The sequence below is a fragment of the Leopardus geoffroyi genome, chromosome A3 (genome assembly GCF_018350155.1).
Source record: "Leopardus geoffroyi isolate Oge1 chromosome A3, O.geoffroyi_Oge1_pat1.0, whole genome shotgun sequence".
In the NCBI taxonomy this organism is placed as follows: Eukaryota; Metazoa; Chordata; class Mammalia; order Carnivora; family Felidae; genus Leopardus; species Leopardus geoffroyi.
Window position 1 is genome coordinate 53336334 of NC_059336.1, and position 25077 is coordinate 53361410.

At 35.5% G+C, this 25077-nt stretch overlaps 1 long non-coding RNA gene across 1 annotated transcript; it reads left to right on the top strand.

Annotated features, from left to right (window-relative positions):
• The first annotated feature begins 253 nt into the window (after positions 1-253).
• Positions 254-7439, top strand: LOC123579683. Its single transcript, XR_006702891.1, has 2 exons — positions 254-696; positions 6537-7439. It is a non-coding gene; the product is annotated as an uncharacterized LOC123579683 (long non-coding RNA).
• The last annotated feature ends 17638 nt before the right edge of the window (positions 7440-25077 follow it).

Here is a 25077-nt window from a genome sequence, read left to right on the forward strand (position 1 = left end):
TTGTTTGGGAATCTGCACACTCCACTAAGGATTATAAAGTTTTGTAGTGCTTCATGTAACAGCTGTTCTAACTGAGAGACATATGTTTTTTTGGCTATAGATGTAAGAATTCTTTTTTTTTTTCTTTTGGGATGACTTTTTATACCTCCATTTTCTATTAGACCTACCAAGGCCCTGATATAAATGTCATGATGCAGGCACTCTTCATATTTGCCTATAATCTCCCATTGAATGGATTTCTGTCTGAGCTTGTACTATTTTTCTGTCACTTAAGGTTACACAATGACCTAAGGTAACCATAGCAGCAAAGAATCCACATTCTGTCTCCCCTGACATTCCAGTAGGCCCCAATAATCACTAACTCATTTTTCTCCCCCACTAGTCATGTTCATCTTCCTTTTTTTTTGGCCCTTTATGAGGGAAGTTTGCATTTTCTTCATACATTTATGTTCTCCATTTCAATTTTCCAGGGAAATGTAGTGTTGCACCCTGGGTATCTTTGCTTGGCCTTTTCTGGTTCTGGACTTCTCTGCTGAAGGAAACCCCTAATTGGAGTTCCTGACTGAGTGGACCACCTACCAGACTGCCTCCCATGCTCTGCAGGAAGGTCTAGAAGAAATAGACATGGACTGGGAATCAGAAACACAGAAAATACAAATTCTGACCTTGTTAGTTCTACCAGCTGTGACACTATGAGTGAGTCATTTATCCTGTGTAAGCATCAGCCAACTAATGTTTAAAATGAAAGGTGGATTTTAAGGGCTTTTCAGACTCTTCTCTCAGATGGGCTAAATGCTGAGGAAAATTCTATGTTCCAGAGAAGTGTTTGCTAAGGGCCTGCTGAGATTACTGGCAACTGTCTTTACTTGTCACACCAGGAATGTCTGAGTAAGAAAAGTCCACACAGTTAAGGGTCTGAGCATTAACCTTCTCATACAAGTTGGCCTCAAGCTGTGCTTGATTTCCATAGACTGACAATTGTTTAGATCAAAAACAACTGTTCTGTAATTCACAGCCTTGTCAAACTCAACCTGAATGCAATTTTATAAAAATATTTCAGCCAATTATAATTAAGTAGTAGAAGGAACTCATAAATAGATCCAGGATAGTACACACATTTCAGATGCAAAATTAATGAAATATTTCCTTCAATGAAGAACTGGATTATAAATGTTAAACAAGAGAAGGGTAGCATTTTGAAATAATAGAATCTTTAAATAAAAAAGCTACATTAATAGAAAAAAAGGAACAATTTATTAATCATAAAGGCAAATTATGAGTTAGGAAAATTCATTTATTCAAGGAATTTTATGTTAATATCAAAGGTTGGATATATATCTGAAAGTTTTATTCGTAAAAGTATTTTTCTAATTTGGGATTGAGAACTGCTCCCTGAGCCTCTCACCCCTCCTTTCTACTTCTCATCTTCAAAGATGTCTAGATTGAATGTAAGTTCGTCAGCTACAAAGTATTTATAAACCACAAACCTATTGAGACTCATTTTCAAAACTTATTTCTGAAAAGAGCCATGTAGTAGAAAGTCTAAGAGGCCATATATCTCAGATGTTGGTATATCTAGATAAGAAAATGGGGTTACCATGGAGCCCAGCTGGCAACATTAAACCTAAAAACATAACTACAAGTCTTTCCCTGATCAACAGCAGAGGCATTTTTCACTTAAAAACAAATAATCAAAGACAATTTTCAGATACACAGATTCCATTAAGCCTCAATCTATACCAGCGGTTTTCAAGCAAAAGCAAATTTGCCCTTCAGGGGACATTTGGCACTATCTGGAGATATTTTCTTTTGTTACAGGTCGGGGGTAGAAGAAGCTATTGGAATCTAATGGATAGAGGTTAAACATTCTATAATTCACAGGGAATTTTCTGTCAATAGGTCAAGAGTCAAAATGTTAATAGTGATGTTTTTAAGAAACCCTGATCTGTACGTTGCTCATGACAGATGGTAAGCATCCAGATGTTTGGAAGGTAATTAAAAATTTGAAAGAATACCAGTATTAGGATGTTAAAATCTGATGTCATGATGTGAACATCTACTCTGATCTCAGAGATAAATTTTTACCTTTTAGCTTTTCTTGATGAAGATCCACAATTCTTTTGGTTTCTATGCCATTAAGATTCAAAATGAAAACCTAATCAGAACACCTCTTTTCCTTTATGTCCTGAAACAATTCAGATTAAATCAATTATATGCAAAAGTTCCATTCAGAACATTTCAGCCTGGGGCACCTGAGTGGCTCAGTATGTTAAGCTGCCAACTTCGGCTCAGGTCATGATCCTGGTTTGTGAGTTTGAGCCCCACATCAGGCTCTGTGCTGACAGCTCAGAGCCTGGAGACTGCTCCAGATTCTGTGTCTCTCTCTCTGCTCTTCCCTCGCTTGTGCTCTGTCTCTCAAAAATAAATAAATGTTAAAAATGTAAAAAAAAAAAAAAACATTTGGACCAGCTATTCTGTGTCACTAATTACTGTTATTCTTATAATAACTCTCAAAATACAGACTCTGCTAGTCACCAATCCTCTACAATAATCTCACCACATTTATCTGGATTTTATACTAAGATGAAGTATCCATCTATCTTGGTTACACACAATTTTTTAAAATATTTGAAAAAATTTTTACATTTATTTTAATTTTTTTCAGAGAGGGAATGAGAGAGAGAGGGAGAGAGAGAGAGAGAGAGAGAGAGAGAGAGAGAGATTGAATGCAAGCCAGGGAGGGGCAGAGGGAGAGAAACCCAACAATATAAATCATAGACCTTAGTTAATAGTATTGCATTATTGTAGTAATTATATTATTTCAGTATTTCATTGGCTTATCAATTGTAACAAATGTGCTACTCCAGTGAAAGATGTCAGTAACATGAGGAATCTAGAGAGCTTGGAGAAGGGGATATATGGAGACTCTGTTCTATCTACTCAATTTTTCTGGAAGCCTAAAACTTCTCTTAAGTACAAAGTGTATTAATGTATTTAAAAAATGAATCTTAAACTAATTAATTAATTAGTTAAGAATCTTGACCACTACTAGTATCATCCATATAAAAAAATAATTTCCTTGTTAATTTATATTTAAAGGTGGAAAGCAAAACAAAATTGATATAAAATTAGAAGATAAAATATATCTTCACAACCTTGAGATAGGGAAAGTTTCCTGAAGTAGGACACACAAAGTACTACCATAAAAAAATATCGATTAATTGGACTTAGTTAAGAACTCTTGTTCATCAAAATATACCATTAAAAAGGTTAAAATGCAATCCACAAAATGAAAGAAGATATTTGTAATATATATTAAAGACTCATATTCAGAATTTAAAATAATTACATATTGATTTTTAAAAAGAATAAGAAGGGCACCTGGGTGGCTCAGTCAGTTAAACATCTGACTTTGCCTTGAGTCATGAACTCACGGTTCGAGGGTCCAAGACCTGTATCAGGCTGTGTGTTGACAGCTTGGAATCTGGAGCCTGCTTCTGATTCTGTGTCTCTCTCTCTCTGCCCCTCCCCTTCGCAAGCTATCTCTCTCTCTCAAAAATAGATAAACATTAAAATAATAGTAAAAGAATAAAATAAAAAAGAATAAAATAAGTGTTTTTTAAAAAATAGGCAAAGAATTAAACAAGAACTTAGATGGGCAAGATATCCAAATGGCCAACAAACATTAAAAAAAGTGCTCAATCTCATCAGTTATTAAGGAAATATGAACCAAAACAACAATGCAACACCACTACACAACAAATACAAAAACAAAAACAAAACAGTAGCTAAAATTAAAATCATAGAAATATCAAGTATTCAGTGTTGGTGAGAACATAAAACACTTGCTTTGTCATATCTTGGTAGTTTACTGTGAAAATTAGTAAAATCAATTGTAAAGCTGTTGGCAATATCAACATTCCCCATGAGCCAACAATTCCCCATGAGCCAACAATTCTACTCCTAGAAGCTTATTCAGTAGAAATGTCTACATACCTTTGCAATAGCTCCACACTAAAAATATCCAAAATATGCATTAGCAATAGAATGAATATGTAAACTGTCATATATTATAAAATGAAATACTATACAGCAAAAAAAGTGAGGGAACTACTGTTACACACACCAACACTGATGAATCTTATGCAAGAATAATATTGAATGAAAGAATCAAGACATAAAAGAATACATACCTTATGACTTCAATTTTATAAATTACAAAAGCAAGCAAAGTTAATTCAATACAAGCAAAGCAGAGACTGAATTTACCTTTGGGAAGAGGTGGGGATGTATCCTGGGAGAGAAAATAGTGTCTCCTGAGGTGCTGGTTTGTGATTCGCTTTGTAAATGTTCATTGAGCATACATTTAAGGATTTGTATATATGTTTGTGCATGTATGATATATTAAACGTAACAAAAAAGTTAATATAAAATGGCATTAGCCTTTATCCACATATTTTTGAAAAGTAGTTTATGTTGGTATTTAACTTAGTTTGGGCAATGAAATTTGAGTGATCAATTGCCTTAGATAAGATTAACATAGATGCTCTTTCAGTTTTGCTATAAAACACTTTAGAACATAATTTACTTTGGTTTTGAAATAATAAAAAAAAAATAAGAGAGTCTGTGTGGTCAATTTCTGGTAAAATGATGTATTAACTAGGATAACACAAAAGGCAAAGAGAAAGCAGAAGAAAAAAATGTATATGCAAAATGAGAGAAGAGTAGAGGAAGAAAAACAAAAAGAAAGCCAGGAAACCAGCAAAGCCTCCTACTTTGAAAGGAGGAGGTCACTTACTTTGAAATTTATTAAAGTAAACTAAATTTATATTTTTTCTAAATATAGAAAATCAATTTTACTTGGTATATATTTAATTTGCAGAGTTGATATCTTGAATTTAGAAACCAAATATGAATGACAGTCTTCTTAGAACTCGGATAACATTATCTGATGTTTTTATCCCTCTCCCTACAGGGAACAAAAACATCTTTTGGGAGAGTTCATCTTATTGCTGGGTTATATATCTTTCTATTTTTTTTTAAATAAGCCAACTTGCAGTTGTAATAGTCAAATATGACAAATGTTTGAATAGTTCCACTGTTGGAAATTACATCACGGCCAAGTTATTTAACTCTGGTAAATGTAGCCTCTCCCAATTATTTTTCCTTAAGCTACTCCCAAACAATTTAATATGCCTGATACAGAGAAGAGAGAAAAAAGTCATTTCTTTCTTTTAATCTCTTTAATGTCTAAAGGTATTAAGAACATAATGGAAATTACACGGAAGGATTTTCAAAGACTAACAAAAAAGGGCTAAGTAATCCATGAGTGATCAAAGAGAAAAGTGTATTATTTCCATTAAATTGTGAAAGACAAAAGTTTCAAATCCAATCTGTAGATTTTCTAAAGGAGTCACTGTTTTATTGTTTTCTCGTTAAGGAAAGTTGATGATGGTCACATTGGTATAAAGTAGTATTTCTTGTACAACGTGGTGAAATAAATTTTCTCTCAAATTCTTAAGTCTTAAATCTAGCAATTTTCTTTTTTTAATGTTTATTTATTTATTTTGAGAGAGAGTGAGAGGGAGAGAGAGACAGATTGCAAGCAGGGGAAGGGCAGAGAGAGGGAGAGAGAGAATTCCAAGCAGGTTCCATGATCAGTGCTGAGCCCCACACGGGCTCAATCTCACAACCTTGAGATCATGACTTGAACCCAAATCAAGAGTCAGATGTTTAACTGACTGAGCCCCCACAAAGGCCCCTCAAATGTAGCAATTCTTTAATATTCTAGTTAATGTTTATATTACCCAAACAAAACCTAAAAGAATAGCTAAAAGGTATGTAAAGGTAAAAAATATTGTGCTTCATAACACTCATTAAACTAAATAAATGGATATTTGTTCCAGTTCAATTCACAGACTAGTTAAACAGCCCACTAACTAATCAGAAATCTCCTTCCACGAAATTTGGCAGTTTCAAAGACAAACAGAACAGAAAGGATATGTGTTTTCCATCTTATTGGAGGCCAGGTATCCATATACACACTGCTGGCAAGGCTCCACTCTTTACCCAAGCATGCACAGCTGTATTTAGAATTTGTGTTTATTCCCTGGAAGATGCTCACAGGTTGCCAGACTCTAGCAAGAATAGCAACCTGAAGTAGGATGAAGGATGAAAAGAGCAGAGACAATGTCACTCAGTATCTGATAAGTATAGCTCTCAGGGAAGGCTAAACATATGTTGTATCAGGTGGGTCTCTCCAGGGCTACCATCTGTCATGCAAGAAAGCAGAACAAATTCCTCAACATCATACCATCATGCAACATGGATTAAGGAATGCTTTACTGAGAAAAGGGAAAACTCACTAGGCCAAGGTCAGGGAGGCAGAGATGCAAGTACTCCAAAGTCACTTCCCGCATATTCTCATTATCCCATAGAGATACACACCAGGCCAGGACATCTGCTGGGCACAGTCTGGGTTTCTTTCTGATGCAAGGACCCCTAGCCATCAAGAGGTCTCTCTTCTTATTCTGCAGGCCTGAGAAACTGAATTTGGCAGTAAGGAAATAGACCTCGGGGTCTATTTCCCCAGCTGCCTGGATTGAAGCACCAGCTGTTTCTAGGACTGACTGGAAGGACAGCTGCCCATCTCCTGGAGGCTTCAGGCTTGAGGGATATTCTAACATTTCCGCTAGGGGAAGAGAGCCACTCTTCAGCACTACCACCCTAACAGGCTGGCTCATTGCCAGCTAAATCCACGAATTCCCAGGGTTACACTGTGATGGTTCAGTTCCTTTACCACAAGGTAGATTTCTACTCTCAGCCTCAATTGATCTTTTTTCTCTCCGCCAAAATCCTTTATAATATTGGCAATTTTTCAGTCTTCAAATTAATTGTGTGTTTCCACTCACACAGTAACCTACAACTCAGTGATACTGATGTTCCAAGACTATTAGTTCAAATCCCATTGAGATCACTAAACGTCCTTTGACTTTAAAATGGTCACACTTTTGAAGTTTAGCAGAGAATATATTATTGGATATGGCCACTCTATTCTTTGCATGTATAATCCTGTTTTCCATGTTTACATTGGAATTTCAACTACTCTTGCTTTTAAGTGCATCTATTTTGGCCACACTATTCTTCATGAGTTGAAGAATCTCCCCAAATACATACTCATTTTTCTTTGTATAAACATTTATTGAGTCTGGTCCAGGCACTTTTCTAGCAGCAGAGTACTCAGGGATTGATAGAATATATTGTCTGCTCTCCAGGTAGATCTAGTCTAATGCATGAGGGAAATGTAAGAAAATAAAAACAAGTAGCTAAAGGAGCATTTCCTGTCCCAAACCCCACGTCCTTCTCTAAAGCTATTTTTGGATTATGTAGATGCAGAGAATTGATTATAATTCCTATAAAATAAAGTATCATAAAATATGTTTCCTTTTATTCAGGAAATTTTGTCAGATGTTTATAATTTTCCTCATGTCAATCTTGTATATATTTTGTTGGATTTGCGCTAAAGCATTTCAGCATTTTGCTGCTAATGTAGATGATATTGTATTTTTAATTTCTAATTCCAATTGTCCATTATGGTTCTATTGTAATTAACTTGGCATGTTAACCTTTTGTTCCTGAAAATTTCCTATAAGCACTTCTTAGTTCCTGGAAGGTTTGTTTCATCAATTTTGCATGTTTCTACATAGACAATCATGTCATTTATGGACACAGTTTTATTTCTTCCTTCCCAATCTATATACTCTTTTCTTCTTTCCTTCCTTCTTTCTTTTTCTTTCTTTCTTTCTCTCTCTTTCTTTCTTTTCTTTCTTTCTTTCTTTCTACCTTCCTTTCTTCCTTTCCTTCTTTCTTTCTTTTGTCTTATTGTATTAGGAGTTTTGGTACAATCTTGAATAAGAGTGGTGAGAGAGAACATCTGCTTTGTTCCTAATTTTAGAGGAAAAGTATTTAATTTCTAACCATTAAGTATGATGCTAAGCTATAGGGTTTTGTAAACATTTTTTTTTATCAAGTTGGGAAAGTTATTCTCCATTCTTAGCTTGCTGAGAGTTTTTATTATGTATGAGCAGGCATTGGTTTTAATCAAATTTTTATATTTATTAATATAATTATATGTTTTTTTCTTTAGCCTGTTAGTATGATGAATTATATTATTTTTTGTATCTTGAACCAACTGTACCATGAATAAGTAGCAATTGATTATAATTCTTTTTATACATTGCATGATTTGATATTCTAAAATTTTGTTGAAGAATTTTCCAGTATTCAGAATATTGGTCTGTAATGTTCCTTTCTTGGAATGCCTTTGCTTTTGTTTGTTTGTTTGTTTGTTTTTATTATTATTATTATTTATTTATTTAGGGTAATACCCATCTCCTGGTATGAATTAGGAAATGTTCCTTTTCTCCTATTTTCTGGGAGAAATTGTAGAAAACTACTACCATTTCTTACTTAAATATTTGGTAGAATGCATCAATGAAAACTTTGCATGCTTTCTCTGGGGAGGAGTATTAATCATTGAGTCAATCTCTTTAATAGATATAGGCCAATTAGACTAATTCTCTTGTGAGAAAGAGTTTATGTCCTTGGCACACAAACTTCTGGTAAATCGTGTTTTATAGAAATCAGTGCATTTAATTTAAATTATCAAATTTAGGGGCATGGAATTATTTGCAGCATTATTTTAGAATCCTTTTAATGGATGAGTAGTGATAATTCCAATTTCCAATATTAATAATTTGTGTTCTCTCTCTTTTTCTTAGCTATCCTGACTAGCAGTTTATCAATTCTATTTTATTTCCACAGAACCAGCTTTTGGTTGCATTGATTTCTCTATTGATTTGCTTTGAATGTCCTTTCTGTTCTAATTTTTATTATTTCCTTTATTCTACATGTTTCAGTCTTATATTGCTCTTCATTCTCTAGTTTCCCAAGGTGGTAGTGTGTTGTTTATTTTTTTAATGTTTATTTATTTTGAGAGAGAGAGAGAGAACTCGGCAGAGAAGGGGCAAAGAGAGAGGGTCACACAAAATCTGAAGCAGGCTCCAGGCTCTCAGCTGTCAGTACAGAGCCCGATGTGGGGCTCAAACTAATGAGCAGTGAGATCATGACCTGAACCTAAGTCAGACACTCAACTGACCGAGCCACCCAGGCACCCCAGAAGTGTGTTGTTTAATCTCTAAATATTTTCAGATATTTTAGCTATCTTTCTGTATAGCTTTCTACCTTAATTCACTGTGGTCTGAGGGAAAACTTGGTATGATTTCTATTTTTTAAATTTTTTGAGTTGTGCTTTATGACTCAGAATGTGGTCTATCTTAGTGAATTGTCTATATAAATTGAGAAGAATGTGTATTCTGCTGTTATTGAATGATATATTCAATAAATGTCAATTACATCTAGTTGATTGATGGTGCTATTCAGTTCAGCTATATCATTACTGATTTTCTGCCTGCTGGATCTGTCAATTACTGACAGAGGTGTGTTGAAATCTCCAAACTGTAATAGTGGATTTGTCTATTTCTCCTTGCAGTTTTATCAGTTTTTGCCCCACTTAGTTTGATACTCTGTCATTAGGTGCATACATGTTACGGATTGTTATGTCTTCTTGGAGAATTTGTCCCTTTATCATTATGGAATGTTCCCCCTTTTTACTGATATTTATCTTGTTCTGGATTGTGCTTTTTCTGATATTAATATAGCTACTCTAGCTTTCTTTTGATTAATATTGGTATGTGATAGCTTTCTGTATTTGTTTACCTTTAATCTATATGTGCCTTTACATTTGAGGTGAGTTTCTTGTAGACAACATATAGTTGGGGTTGGACTTTTATATCCACTTTGCCAGTCTTTGTCTTTTAACTGGTGTATTTATCCCATTCATATTTAAAGTGATTATGAATATGATTGGATTAATGTCTTCCATGCTTGTAACTGTTTTTTATTTGTTGAACATAGTATTTATTCCTTTAAAAAACAATTTTCCTCTTCTTTTCTGTCTTCTCTTGTTTTAATTGAGTGTTTTATATGCTTTGATTTTCTTTCCTTTCAGAGAATTATCAAAAACAGCTTTAAAAATTTATGATGGCTTACCTAAACTTTTCAATATACCATTAGAATTAGTCTACATCTATTTACAAATAATTCTATACAGCTTCATGGGTAGTACAGGAGCCTTATAGGAAAGTATCCCAAATTCTTCCCTCCAATCCCTTTTAACATAATTTATTTCACATATCCATATACTGTAAACATCCAATAGTTAGTAGTAGTAGTAGTTGTTATTACTACTTGAACAGGGAATCAACAGAGAACAAGAAAAACTAAAAATATTTAATTTTACCTTAATTTATTCCTTCTTTGATGCTCTTCCTTTCTTTATTTAGATAGAAGTTTATTTTACAGTTCCTGCAAGGCTTATCTGCTGGTGATAAATTCCCTCAGTTTTTTGTCTGAGAAAATATCCCTTTCTCCTTTACTTTTGAAGGATAATTTCACAGGGCATAGATTTTTTTTTCTGTAAACATTTTAAATGTATTTCACTCAGCTCCCCTTCTAGATGAAATGATTTCAGATGAGAAGTCCAACGTAATTCTTACTCTTTTTCCTAAACTGGAAACTTGAGTGAAACAGGAGATTTTTGTTTTTCCTGCGGTCTTTACCATGAAAATTTGGTAGATTTCCTGGGGGTAAAATATATGTAAGTATGGGGACCCTCTAACACCGAGCCCCAACAGTTCTTAGCTCTCAAGCCAGTCCACACTCAGCCTTAAAAAATTCTTTAAAGTGACCATATGAGTATCCCTAATGCCTGCTTGATCCAGTGGCTTCTAGGTTGGGTAAACTGAGCTCAGATTTATTCTTTTTATCCATTTTTTCTCCAGCTTTTGGATGGATGTTTGCCATATGATTGCAAATCTCTGATGTATCTAGGAAAAGATATTGATTTTTAGTTGTTCAATTATTTTTCTTCCTGAGAGTACAAGAATTATGACTCCCAAGTTCTTTACCTGTTGGAACTAAGCTGTGTTTTAGACTCTGTCCACCTGGGGTCAGTTTTAGTAAATTATATTTTCTTTGAAAATTATTTAAGCCACTTCGATATCCTGTATCAAACTAGATTTTGTTAAGCAAAGTAAACTATAATTTTTTAAAAGTTTCTTCTCTATTTGTACTTACTGCATCCCTAACATTTATTATTTTGTGTCTGTGTGTTTTACCTGATTTTTTCCTCTTACCAAGTTAGTGTTTTAATTAGTTTATTGTTTCTTTGAGAAATAGTTCTTTGGTTTATTTGTGCTTTAGTTCATTTTTGCATCTTCCTTAAAATTGTTTTAATTATTTTTCTAAAATCTAAAATGAAATGCTAAATTCTTTTATTTTCATTACTTGGTTTTTAAACATGAGTGTTTAAGAAATGATTTTTCCTCTGAGCATTGTCTTATCTGACTTATTGTATACTTCAATGTGTAGCATTCCAATTAATTTCTTAATTGCCTTCTGTATATTATATAATTTTTATTTGTATTTCCTCTTTGGCCAAATATTTATTGAAGAGATCTTTTTAAAATTTCTTTTTGTTGGGGCGCCTGGGTGGCGCAGTCGGTTAAGCGTCCGACTTCAGCCAGGTCACGATCTCGCGGTCCGTGAGTTCGAGCCCCGCGTCAGGCTCTGGGCTGATGGCTCAGAGCCTGGAGCCTGTTTCCGATTCTGTGTCTCCCTCTCTCTCTGACCCTCCCCTGTTCATGTTCTGTCTCTCTCTGTCCCAAAAATAAATAAACGTTGAAAAAAAAAATTAAAATTTCTTTTTGTGAAGAAAAATTATCTCTCTCTTTCTTTTTCTAGTTTTATTGTACTATGGTCACATTATACTATATTATTTAAATTATTTTACTTTTGTCCTAGTTTTCTATGACAATATAAGTAAAATGTATATGTGTATGTTGGTGATATGAAGGTTTTTTTTATGTTTTTAGTGGACATACTTTACATTATTAGGGATACCTTATAAATTATGTCATTTTTATGTTATGTAGCTTTTCACGTGAACTAGAAGAGATGAATTGTGTTTCTGCCTATTGCTTTTTTTCTTCTATGGCTGTAAATATAATAAGATAGTGTTGTTTTATGTAAGGTGAAATTTTTCATAAAAAATATTTCCCTTCTAAACAAAGAATAGATAATAAATAATAAATCATATTTCTAAGTCTAAATAGATCTCTTTTATGTAAATGACCTAGCAGGGCAAAATGACTATAACAAATATGCCAGTGTTTGTTAGCCTTATTGCCAAACCTATTGATTTCACTATCTGGTATCAACAAGGCAAACAAAACCATGACACCAGTGTTATATTTGGTTCTGTACTTATGTGAACTTAATGTGTTCCTACAATCAACTTTGATTAGAGCTGGAAGTGATGTTACAGCTCTCTAGTAGTCCCACTCATCTCATTTACAACTGAGAGAACCAAGGTCATATAACTAGGTGGTAGTATTGTCAAACTGGTCCAGAAAAGTTCTTACTCCCTGGAGCAGTCTATTTGCATAATAGCTTGTGTTCTAGCCAAGTTGTAGCATACCAGCCCCTTTCATCCCTGTCTCAGAAAATAGGTTCTACCAGGAGCTCATTCTGTGTTGGCAACACATCATCTAACTCTACTCATCTGATTTCATTGCTCAGATTGGTAAAATGAGCTTGGGCAAAGCAGATTGTTTCTCAAAAACTTGACATAAGAGAATCATAGGGAAGTTGAGGAAGAGCGGTGGGCACCGCAGTGGATCCAAGAGCAAGACAGACATGAAGCAGAATCTAGATTGATAGGTAGAGAGGAGTACAGGAATGATACACCATGAGAAACAGAGATGGGAAGACCCTAGCCAGAGAGGCCATGAGGTAGAGAGAGAAGAGTGGAAGAGGAATTTGCCTATAGAGCCTCAGTTCCTCACCTTTGCAAAACCTAGCTGTTCAGCTCTCCCTGGATTTTCAGAAGACTATTCTACTCTTTCCCTGTATCTTTAAATACCTTAAATCAGTTTATTTTTTTGCAGTGAAATGATCCCCCTGAGCCTTAACATACTGAACCAAAATAAAACAATAAAAGACCTGTGCCATATTTCTAAGCCTTTCTCCAGTGGGTTGAAGAAGGTACTGAATCTCAAAAATTTAATTTTGCATGTGGTGTAGGCTTTTAAAGTGACATCAAAACTTCCAGGAGAGACATATGAAAGGTAACATTCAAAGTGTCTATTATTAATTTTTAGTAACCAGTCCATTTTTATATAAGCATCTTGCCAATTCAGGCAGAATAACACTGGTGTAAAATCTTCCCTGTTTCTTCCTGGATATGCTTGACATGTCTGATAGCTTAAACTTTAAACTAGTTTTATTTCGACTTGGGTATATCTTCGAAAATAACATTAAATTTACAGAGTCGCCATTTTCTAAGTTCCCTTGTAGTAGTTGGACATATCAAGAGGACAGCTTCATGCCAGACTCCTGGTATATTCAGTAAATAATTCTGGTATGATATGTAAAAGTTAAAGCTATCCTCTGGTCTAAGGTGGTGACAAAAGAGACTCCTGAATTTCCCTCCTCCCATGGACTCACCAAACATCTGGCTACACTTGGAACAATTCCCTCCAAAAGAAATCCAGATGAGGGGCGCCTGGATGGCTCAGTCGGTTAAGCGTCCGACTTCGGCTCAGGTCACGATCTCGTGGTTTGTGAGTTCCAGCCCGTGTTGGCCTCTGTGCTGACAGCTCAGAGCCTGAAGCCTGCTTTGAACTCTGTGTCTCCCTCTCTCTCTGCTCTTTCTTTTTTTTTAACATTTACTTATTTCTTTGAGAGACAGAGTAAGTAAATGTTAAAAAAAAAAAAGAGAGAAATCCAGATGCTAGTTGAGTCACTCCTAAACATTGGGCAACCAAATAGAATCCATACCAAAGCATGTAAGAAAGGCTGAGACACACTGTTACAATAAATTCCCTCTCCCCCAACTCCCCATTGCTTCCTGAGGAGTGAAGTGCTCCAACTTTTAAAGCTGTTGCCCAAAAGAAAGACCCCTGAACCACTTAGTTCTGAAAGCCAGTGGGGCTTTTGTTTGCAAGTCCTAAGGACTATGGCAAATAAAGTAGCAGCTGCTAACAGGTGCACCAACTTACTGTACCAATGCCCCACAGGGCTCAAGTAAAAATGATGATCTCCTCAATTTAACCCTGGCAGGGGTTTGACAGCATATATTAAAGTTGCTGCCTGAGGTCTGGCTTCTAATCAGTATATATCTGGGTTGACTGAGATACTCCTCAGTGCCTTAAAATGCCTTCTGGGAACTTGATCCACCTTCTCCTTCTGGTTCATTCCAGCAAAAACAACAACAACAACAACAACAACAAACAACAAAGAAAACAAACAAAAACAAAATAAAAACCAAAAACAAAACCACAAAGTTATGAGTATCTTTCTGGAAGAAACTTGCCCACAAGTCTAATGCCCCAACTTCTGTCATTCTTCTTATAGGGCATGTCTCCAAATCACCCAGCTCTGATGGCCCATGGGACTTGCATTCATGAGCCCTGTAGACTATAGACTATTCTCCAGTAAAGGAGAAGCCGCTGCTACTATATGGAGGACAGACTCAGCACAGAGAGAGAAGAGAAAAAATGCTCATCTCCCAGTTCCTCCCTGGAAGGGGTTTGAGTGCACACTGTACAGGCTGCTGCCTGATGCTCTGGCTTCCATTCAGCCAGCATCTAGAGGCTGACTGTGACCCTTGCCTTTAAGACATGGATGCATCTTCAAGCTCAACTACTGGGAGACACTCAGAATAAATGCAGAGGCTTGGATGATCCCAAAGCTGGGCTAGTTGATGGGCTTTATCTCCTGTACAATACCAGTCTGTCAAGACTGGGAAAAGTGGCCATTTTATTTAATGTACAGACATCAGCCCAGAATGTCAAGAAAAATGAAGAAACAGAGTATGTTCCAATCAAAAGAGCAAGATAAATCTCCAGAAACCAATCTTTTTTTTTTTTTTAATTTTTTTTTTCAACGTTTATTTATTTTTGGGACAGAGAGAGACAGAGCATGAACGGGGGAGGGGCAGAGAGAGAGGGAGACACAGAATCGGAAACAGGCTCCAGGCTCTGAGCCATCAGCCCAGAGCCCGACGCGGGGCTCGAACTCACGGACCGCGAGATCGTGACCTGGCTGAAGTCGGACGCTTAACCGACTGCGCCACCCAGGCGCCCCTCCAGAAACCAATCTTAATAAAATGGAGGTAAGTTATTTTATCCAATAGAGACCTCAGATTAATGGTCAGAAAGATGCTGATTGAGATCAGGAGAACAATGCATAAGCAAAGTAAGAATTTCAAAAGAAATAGAAAATGAGAACATATTTTGGTAAATAGCTAGAAGTTCCTAGTAAAAAAATTACAATGTGAAATCTAAATAAATGTATACAATTCTTATTTTTCAATCATACTTCAAAAAATCCAGAATAAAAAAACACACAAAAAAGTAATAAATATTTTTTTAAATAAAAATGGATTACTAACATTCCTACTGTGTCAGTTTAATTTACTGCCCTCAGCTGGAAATTCTCCCTCCAGTACCTGCTCTGATGTAATGAGTCCTTCCTTTGTGGATTGCACAGAGTGAAGCTACATCTGTGTAGATTGATGGGCATTGTGGGGGTAGGGAGGCCCTCTTCCTGGTTATGGTACACTAAGATTTTACTCTTACTTGGGCCTGCTGCACTTCTGGTTAGCACTTCAAGTCCATGGGGGACATCCTACTACACTCTGCCCCAACCATGCCCCAAGTACGCAATCTTTCAGTCCTGGCCTCGGGAGTTGCTCCCCTCAGCTCCCAGGTCATGGACACACCATGTCCTATGTTTGTTCCTATAGTAGCATCTCAAGTCCCCCTGCACACCTCCCACTTGCCTCACTTCACCTGTGTGAAGAGGGTCCTCCCAGGTTGGACACAATGCACCACATGTCACATGACAATGCTGCCCAACGGTGAGCAGGAATCCCTCTGTGTACCTGTCTACCACCTACACTCACCTGTGCCTCGTATGGTAGCTTCCTTCTGTCCTGTGATTCTGGTCCAGCTCTGGCCTGAGCAACCTAGGAAATGCTTGCACTCTTCAGTGGGCTTGTCAAATGAGGTCTTCACCCAATCCTTGAGAGAGGCATCCATGCCAAGTTTTTCCTTTTTCAGACATTCCCTTCAGCTCTAAGTTACCCTTTCACATTCTTTTATGTCTTTATCTTCCTATAATTATTTTATAATTCCTTATATTAAACTTCTTCTGTTCAAATTATTGTGTGCCTCTCTCTCCTGATGCCACTCAGACCAATAATTTTAATGATTCTGTGAGGATTTAATAAATTAACTCGACCTAAGCACCTATTGCAATTCTTGGCCTATAGTTAGTTTCTGATAAATATTAACATTATCATCACAATCATTATCATCAGTATCATCAACATTATCTTCATCATCATTACGAGTTGCAAAAGTGACACAGACTCCTTTATTCAAAGACTATTCATCATTTCTTTAAAAAAGTATTTTTTAAGAGCTACCTAAACTTGACTTTCCTGCACCAGGCCCCTACTCCAGTCCTCCAGTCACTGTTGATATTGTGAAAATATTCTCCAATCCCACTATCTGAGGAATTCACCTCTCAGGGTGACTGAGGCAAATCTAATTGCTCTGTATTTTAGTATCTTCATTAAAAAAAAAAGGGTTTATAAAGCCTGCCCTTCCTAGACAGTGAATAAAATGAGTTAATTCTTTATGTAACAAAACATATATAATTCTTTATATAACAAAATTCAGAGTCTGAAGTGCTGTCCCTACACGAGACCTTATTACTATGGTAGGATAGTCCATTTAAAAAGAAATGTCCCCTGTAGCAAAAAGAGCTCCCATCCTATCTGCCTTTTGATTAAAAGTCAGTATAATGGATTTTGGATGGTTCACTTATGAATACAAATCAGCTGTACTAGGAATCTCTCTCTCTTTTTTTTTCCTTCTAAGTTTCACCTTGTATTTCTGTGTATGAAAAACTCACCAAATCTGAGTAAAAGGAGAGAAAATTCAGTCTGCATGTGGCCTACCTTGCTGGAATTTCTATAAGTACTGTAGGGAGATTAACAACTGAAGAAATACCCTCTTTGTCAGCATATGAAAGGCAAGGTCATATCCAGCTCTTCCAGGTGAATGAAGAGAGACCAAATATCTCAAAATGAGATAGGTGCTTCTATAGTGTTCAGTAAAATAGAACATAATGTTCAAGCTGAGTAGGTCCTTAACAAGCATCCTGTCATTGCCTTACTTTCTTTATATATACTGCTCATGCTACATCAAAAGGCTTTCTGCACCATTCAGCCACACCAATAAATTATGGTATGTGTTTTTTGTGTTTATTAAGTGAACTAAACATAATCTACATTACTATTCTTTTAAAAATATTTGTTCATCACCTACTGCTGACTAAATTTTACTTGCTTTAAAAAAAACTTATAATTTAGAATAACTCATAGAGGAAAAACATAAGTGACCCTATCAAATGAGTCATATTCCATGATATAAAAATGTGCTATAGGAAATTATATGTAAGGAAGAAAAACAATGGTGCCCCATGTACAGAAATGTGAAAGTGACCATTTAACAGAAAAAGAGAATACTAAATTGATAATTGCTTCCAAAGAAGGTTAAATCTTATCATATAGAAGTCATTTTTGTTTTTATCAACATTTTTATGGGCTTAAATATGTAACAGAGAGCCTAAAGGTGAATTAGAGGATAAGATCCAGAGAGAACTGAATATTTGATCATATTCTCAAAGGAGAATCAGACGCCATTAGGGGAGATTCAGCATGGAGATAGTAGGAAGGAAATAGAAATATGAGAAGAGAGAAGTCCCAGCCAGAATCTAATGGCAGGACACCTTAGAATAAGAAGTTGCCAGTAAGCAGTGAAAATCTCTGATGGTGACAGGTAAAAGATTTTGAGAACTCTATAGGGCTCAGTTTGCTTTGGATGCACACTTTTGGTATGAGTAAGTGCAATTTGAAGAATTCTAAATTTAATGTCAGGGTCTAGGTTCATGCAATGAGTGTTAGAAACAATCCAGATTAAAGAAAATAGAAGTGTGAGAAACACAGTCAGAAAGTCCAAATGCCTTGGTTATGACAAAATATCAGTAAAAAAGGCAGAAACCATGGAGGCCAGAAGGCAGAGGTTTACTTATTAAAAGTGTGAGAGGAAAAAAAAAAAAAAAACTGTCAACCTAGAATTTTGTATCCAACAAAGTTATTCTGCAAAAAGTGAAAAAGAAATTAAGAAATCCCAGATAAACAAAAGAGTTCATTGGTAACAGATTTGTCCTAAAAGAAGCACTAAAGGTAGTCCTTGATTTTGAAAATAAAGAAAACTAGACAGTAATTTGGATTCACATCAAGAAATAAAGATCACCAGCAAAGATAACAACATAGGTAAGTATAAAAGACAATATGAATATATTTTTGTTTAAAACTGTGTTTTTCTCTATTTTATTTAAAACACGAATACATAATGTAATAACTGTAAGCCCAAGTAAATGAGAACAGTGTATAAAGATATATTTTGTGACAATAAGTGGGGAAGGGAAACCACATCTATATAAAAACAAAGTTTTTGTATAAAATTGAAATGAATCTGGTAGTAATCCAAACAAGAGTACAATAAATTAAGATGTTGACAATAATCCTCAAAGGAACCATTAAGAACTTAACTCAAAAATGTATAGTAAAAGGAGCACCTGGGTGGCTCATTTGGTTGAGTGTCCAACTTTGGCTCAGGTCATGATCAGTTTCATGAGTTTGAGCCCCACATCGGCCTCTGTGCTGACAGCTCAGAGCCTGGAGCCTGCTTCAGATTCTATGTCTCCTTCTCTCTCTGTTCCTCCCCCCACTCACACTCTGTTTCTCTCTCAAAAATAAATAAAGATTAAAAAATATTTTAAAAAGTATAGTAAAATAAATGACAGGAGTATTAAAATGCTTCAGGAGAAAAATATCTACTTAACAACAACAACAAAAAAGCAATGATGGAGGAAGTGGAAAATAATATAAGAAACACATAGCAAAATGGCATACATATATTTGATAATGTATTAAACTCTCACTTAAAATAGAATGGATAAAAAAACAAAATAAATTAGATATTGTATAGAGGAAACAGAGTTCAGATTCAAAAACACCAATTGGTTGAAAATAAAAGGATGGAGAGTGACATACCGTGCAAACAGTAACCAAAAGAGAGCTGGAAGGGCCATACTTGCCATAACATGGCAAGATAGACAAAGATTATTATTAGAAACAAGGACCCATTGTTATATTTGTAATGTAATATAATGATAATTGTAAGAAAATATAACAAGTACAAACATATATGCACCAGACACCAGAGTCCCACAATACATGAAGCAAAGACAGACAGAATCGTAGGTAGAAATAGACAATTCAACAGTAATAATTGGAGACTTCAATAAACCACTTTCAATAACAGATAGAATAACTAGGCATAAGAAAAACAAGGAAATATAAGACTCAAACAATTCTGTAAACACAGACCTAACAAACGTCCACAAGAACACCCAATAGCAGCAGATGCACATTCCTGTTAAGTGCAGGTGAAATGTTCTACAGAATAGACCATACATTATGCAATAAAACAAATCTTGATAAATTTAAAAGGCTTGAAATAATAAAAAGTATGTTCTTTGACCACAATGGAATGAAATTAGGAATCAACAGCAGTAAGAAATTTGAAAGACTTAGAAATTTGTAGAAATGAGGCAGCATATTTCAAAATAACCAATAAATCAAAGAAGAAATCACAAAGGAAATTAGAATATATTTTGAGATCATTTAAAACAAAAACACAATGTATGAAAATTTATAGGACACAACAAAAGTGGTGCTGAGGGAAATTTGTAGACATAAATGCATGAATGAAGCAAGAAGAAAGATCTCAAATAAATAACCTAGAGTTCCATCTTAAGATATTAGAAAAGAAGAGAAAACTAAATCAAAAGGAAGAAGAAAAGAAAGAATGAAGACTAGAGTAGAAATAAATAAAATAGAGACTCAAAAAAAAAAAGAAAAATCTTGATGAAAAATCTTGTCTTGATGAGCACTGAGTAATGTATGGAACTGTTAGATCACTATTTGTACACCTGAAACTAAATAAAGCACTGTGTGTGAACTACACTGAAATTAAAAAAAAAAAAAAAAAGAATACCCTTCATTATATTATTCAATATCCCATCTATACAGATACAGTGAACAATTTTCCTGGAGTCCAGCATGTAGAACACATTAAAAACAATAGAGAAAAATCAATAAAACCAAAAGTTTGTTCTTTGAAATGAAATTTACAAACTTTTAGCTAGATTAAGAAAAAGAGGGAAAAAAAGACTTAAATTATTAATATCAGGCATAACAGAGGAAACTTTACTACTAATTTTCCAGAAGTAATAGAGATTATAAGGAAATACTCTCAGAACCACAATGAGATGCCACGTCACACCCAACAGAAGAGCAATAAATAAAAAGTTCGACAATAACATATACTGGCAAGGATGTGGAGAAATTGAAATTTTCACATGTTCCTGGTGAGGATGTAAAATGGTGCCACTATTTTGGAAACACTTTGACAGTTATGAAATGAATTAAACATAGAGGTATCACATGTGTTAGTTTGCTAGGGCTGCTGTAACCAAGTAGCATAAGCTAGGTTACTGAAACAAGATTCTATTCTCTCATAGTGGAGAGTAGAAGTCTAACATCAAGGTGTCCACAGAGTTGTTGGTTCCTTCTGAGGGCTGTGAGGAGAACTTGTTCTAGGCTTTTCTCACAGCTTCTGGTGGTTTGTGGGCAATTTTTTGTGTTTCATAGTTTGTAGTCACATCACCCCAAACTTTGTCTTCTAGTTCACATAGTATTCTCCCTGTATGCCTGTGTCTGAATTTCCCCCTTTCAAACAGACACCAGTGCTCTTGGATCAGCAGTCCCCTTGACTGGAATATGAATTCATCTTTGCCACATCTTAATTGTAACTGCAATAACCCTATTTCCAAATTACGTCACATTCTGAGATCTGGGCACTACGATTTCAACATATAAATTGAGTGGCGGGTGGGGGGAGTGACACAAATGAATCACTAACACTGTAGGATCCAGCAACTTCACCGCTAAGTGTATACCCACAAAAACATGTTTATATAAAGACCTAAACATGAATGCTTAGAGAAGTATTATTTGTAACAGCCCAAAAGTAGAAGCAATCCAAATGTCTGTTAGGGGATGAATACATAAACAAAACATGATCTAGACATATAATTGAATTATTATTCATCCATAAAAAGAATTGAAGTCTTGATACATACTACAACACAGATATAGTCAACATTTTCTAACCATTAGAAGCCAGACACAAAAGGCCTCCCATTGTATTACTCCATTTTTTTTTTGTATTACTCCATTTTTATGAAATGTCCAGAATACGAAAATCCATGAAGACAGTAAATAAATTACTCTTTGCTACAGGTTGGGGGATGGGGAGTAGGGAGTGACTATCAGAAGTAGAGTTTCTTTTCAGGTACTAAAAATATTCTGGAATCAGGCAATGGAGATAGCTGCATAACTCTGTGAACACACTAAAAACCAGTGAGCTGTATACATAGAAATGGTGAACTTTCTGATTTTAGAAGCATATCTTGGGACACCTGGGTGGCTTAGTTGTTTAAGACTCCAACTCTTTTTTTTTTTTTTTTAATTGTTTTTTCAACGTTTATTTATTTTTCTTGGGACAGAGAGAGACAGAGCATGAACGGGGGAGGGGCAGAGAGAGAGGGAGACACAGAATCGGAAACAGGCTCCAGGCTCTGAGCCATCAGCCCAGAGCCTGACGCGGGGCTCGAACTCACGGACCGCGAGATCGTGACCTGGCTGAAGTTGGACGCTCAACCGACTGCGCCACCCAGGCGCCCCAAGACTCCAACTCTTGATCTCAGCTCAGGTCTTGATCTCAGGGACAGGAGTTTAAGCCCCACGCTGAGCTCTGTGCTGGGCGTGAAGTCTACTTTAAAAAAAATTGTGTCTCAACAAAACTAATTAAATACATAAATATCTTGATTCTTTATGATCCTCCTTCCTTAGTGCAGTCCTCATCAAGACAAGCTCTACTTACTGCTCTGTGTTTCAAGGGTATACCTGTACCCTTTTACTATTTCTTTTTTGCATAAAGTAGATTATGAAAGTTATCTAGTTGCAAACCAATAATTATAATTAAGAAAGGAACCATGGGACACAAATGCATAGCAGTTTGAAATGAATGGCTGGACATTTTGATGATTGATGCAAGAGGAGTTGTGTATGCAATAGGAAGCTATTACAATGTTTTGAACAAGAGTCTGGTGTGTCCCAAACAATCTTCTAGTAAGATTAATCTGGACCAGTGTGTTTCATGAATTACAGGCACACCCTTCCTGCCCTGTAGGATCTATTTGTCTTGTTAAGGACATTATTTTCCACAAATGGCACATGGAAGTTTTCATCTGGTATAATTTCTAGAAATCTGAAAATGGATGACAGAAGATCCACTTGTTTTGATAAAAGTAAATTCCTGACTTTCCACAGATGTTATTTTTGTATGATGGGAAATGCTGCCCTACATTCATACTACCAAGTTTTAGATCAGGAAGAAAAGGTTTAACTCAATTTTCTCATTATCAGATATTTAGTTTTTCAGGGCCAGTGCTCATCACAACAAGTGCTGTTTTATTTTTCTTCATAAATTATAATCCTTGGAGTTACACATCTTATATTGTATTCATTTATTATGTAATTCTTCACATTGTTGGAAAGATTATTATGCATGCAGTCCATTCTCCATAAAGGCCGAGTTAATGAGTGAATGGATACGATTCATGCTGTTGGATGTAATTCAAGAAGGTATAGTTTTGAATGTCCATATCCTCAATATCTTAATTTTCTGAAAGATCTCAGGATGGTCAAAGAGATTAACAGAACACTGGAGAATAGGACATGTGTTCCAGTTTACAGTCATGATAACGGGAGTTCTGAGGTGAAATATGGGTGCACAATATTTGTCTGAACAAAGTGAATTAGATTTCCTTGTGTGGCATGGCAGTTTCACAGAGTTTGATACTCGCCATGCATTGTGATTCTCCAAAAGTCATGAATCTGACTCAGGTCACTTCACTCAACAACTTCTGAAAGTAGTGCTTTATGGAGCATTCTTTCGGAAATGTTTATCTATCTTTTAACTTTTTAAATATTCATTTCCAGATTTCTGTCTCTGTTAATGATGGTGTCACCAATGTGTCTGTTTTTATCTTTTCTGGTCCCCAGTGACCCTGTTCATTCATGTGGAAGGAGTAGAACTTCTAATGAAGATGTTTTGTTGTTGTTGTTGCTGTTGTTTTCTCATTATCTGAACTGTTTCCTTTAATGGTGCTGAGTGAAGTGCCAGTCCTTTAAATCAGTGATTTCTATACAGTAATAAAACCACGCAGGCTATTTTGTGATAAGGTTTTTATCTCCCAAGAAAGAACTCATAAAAGAAATCAGAAAAATACACGGTACTTCTCATAAAACTAATATCATTAAATTTAAAAAATTCTTTTTCTGAGACCATGTTCTTTTTTTTATAAATTTATAATAAGAACTCATGGAAGGGCTTTTTGTTTGTTTGGTGGGTTGATTTTGCTTGTTTGCTTTTGCTTAGTTGATAAAATAAAAAGCTAGTCATTTGGTTCAATTCCCTTGAAGGATTTGTCAGGGTGTTTCTGATCTGTGACTCCTCCAAGCTGGAAACCACTGCAGTATTTCATGATTGGGCATATACTTTTCTACTTTACCTATTTGTGTCTTCGGTCTTGTAAAAATTTCCATATTTTCAAAATAGAAGTCCTGGTATTAAAACCTCCAGAAAAAAATTCAGTGGGACCCATTAACTTTAAAAATTTTTTTAAATGTTTTTCTAATGTTTATTATTTTTGAGACAAAGAGAGAATGTGTGCATGTATGCCAGCCATGGAGGGGCAGAGAGAGAGGGAGAGAGAGAGAGAGAGAGAGAATCTCAAGCAGGCTCCATACTCAGTGCTCAGCCCTCAGCACAGAGCCCAACACAGGGCTCAATCTCACAAACCGTATTTCATGAATTGTAAGATGATGACCTGCCAAAATCAAGAGTCAGATGCTCAACCGACTGAGCACCCAGGCACATATTCAGTTGACACATTCATAGTATATTTGGTTGACATAAAGAATAAATTTCTTAAGGCATGTTCAATTGAAATAATATTTAAAAATACAGGTCCAGACTTAGCTCCAAGTGTAGAAGCAGTTTCTTTTTTTTTCTTTTATTTTCTTCCTTACCCCCTCCCCTGCCATTTATTGGCAGTTCTTAAATGGCTTGAGTTAGTAAAGTTAGACCAAACAAACAAAAAATAATAAAGAATTCTTTATTTCTAAAAAAAAAAACCCTCATCTAAGTAATTAAGTAATTTTGGTCTTTATTTAATAAAAACATAGCAATTGCATTTCAAATCCATTTGGAAGCTCTAATACTTAACTTCACTTTCTCCTTGTGGTGAAAGAAGGCAAGGGAATGTCAACTTACAAGAAGCTAAAGTTTTATGGCTTATCTATGTTTCCCTAATACATTAAGAGTGAAAACTGATGAGTGTTATTTCCCCTATCACACATCCACCCACAGGTATTGACAGGAAAGCACAGTAAACTTAAGCAATAGGTAAGAGAACACTTGGAAACAGAGTTAGGAGCCTGGCCTCCCTGGTGGTAAACAGCAGTGGTGGCCATAGCCCCTGTTGTGTGACAATGTCTCAGGAAATGAAAATCCTTGGTATAGTCAAATGGATGCTGATTCCAAGGCTCCAGTAAACAATATCTCATCCTTAACAAAAAGTAGAGAAATACAATGGAATTTAAATGATTCACAAATTATCAAGCAA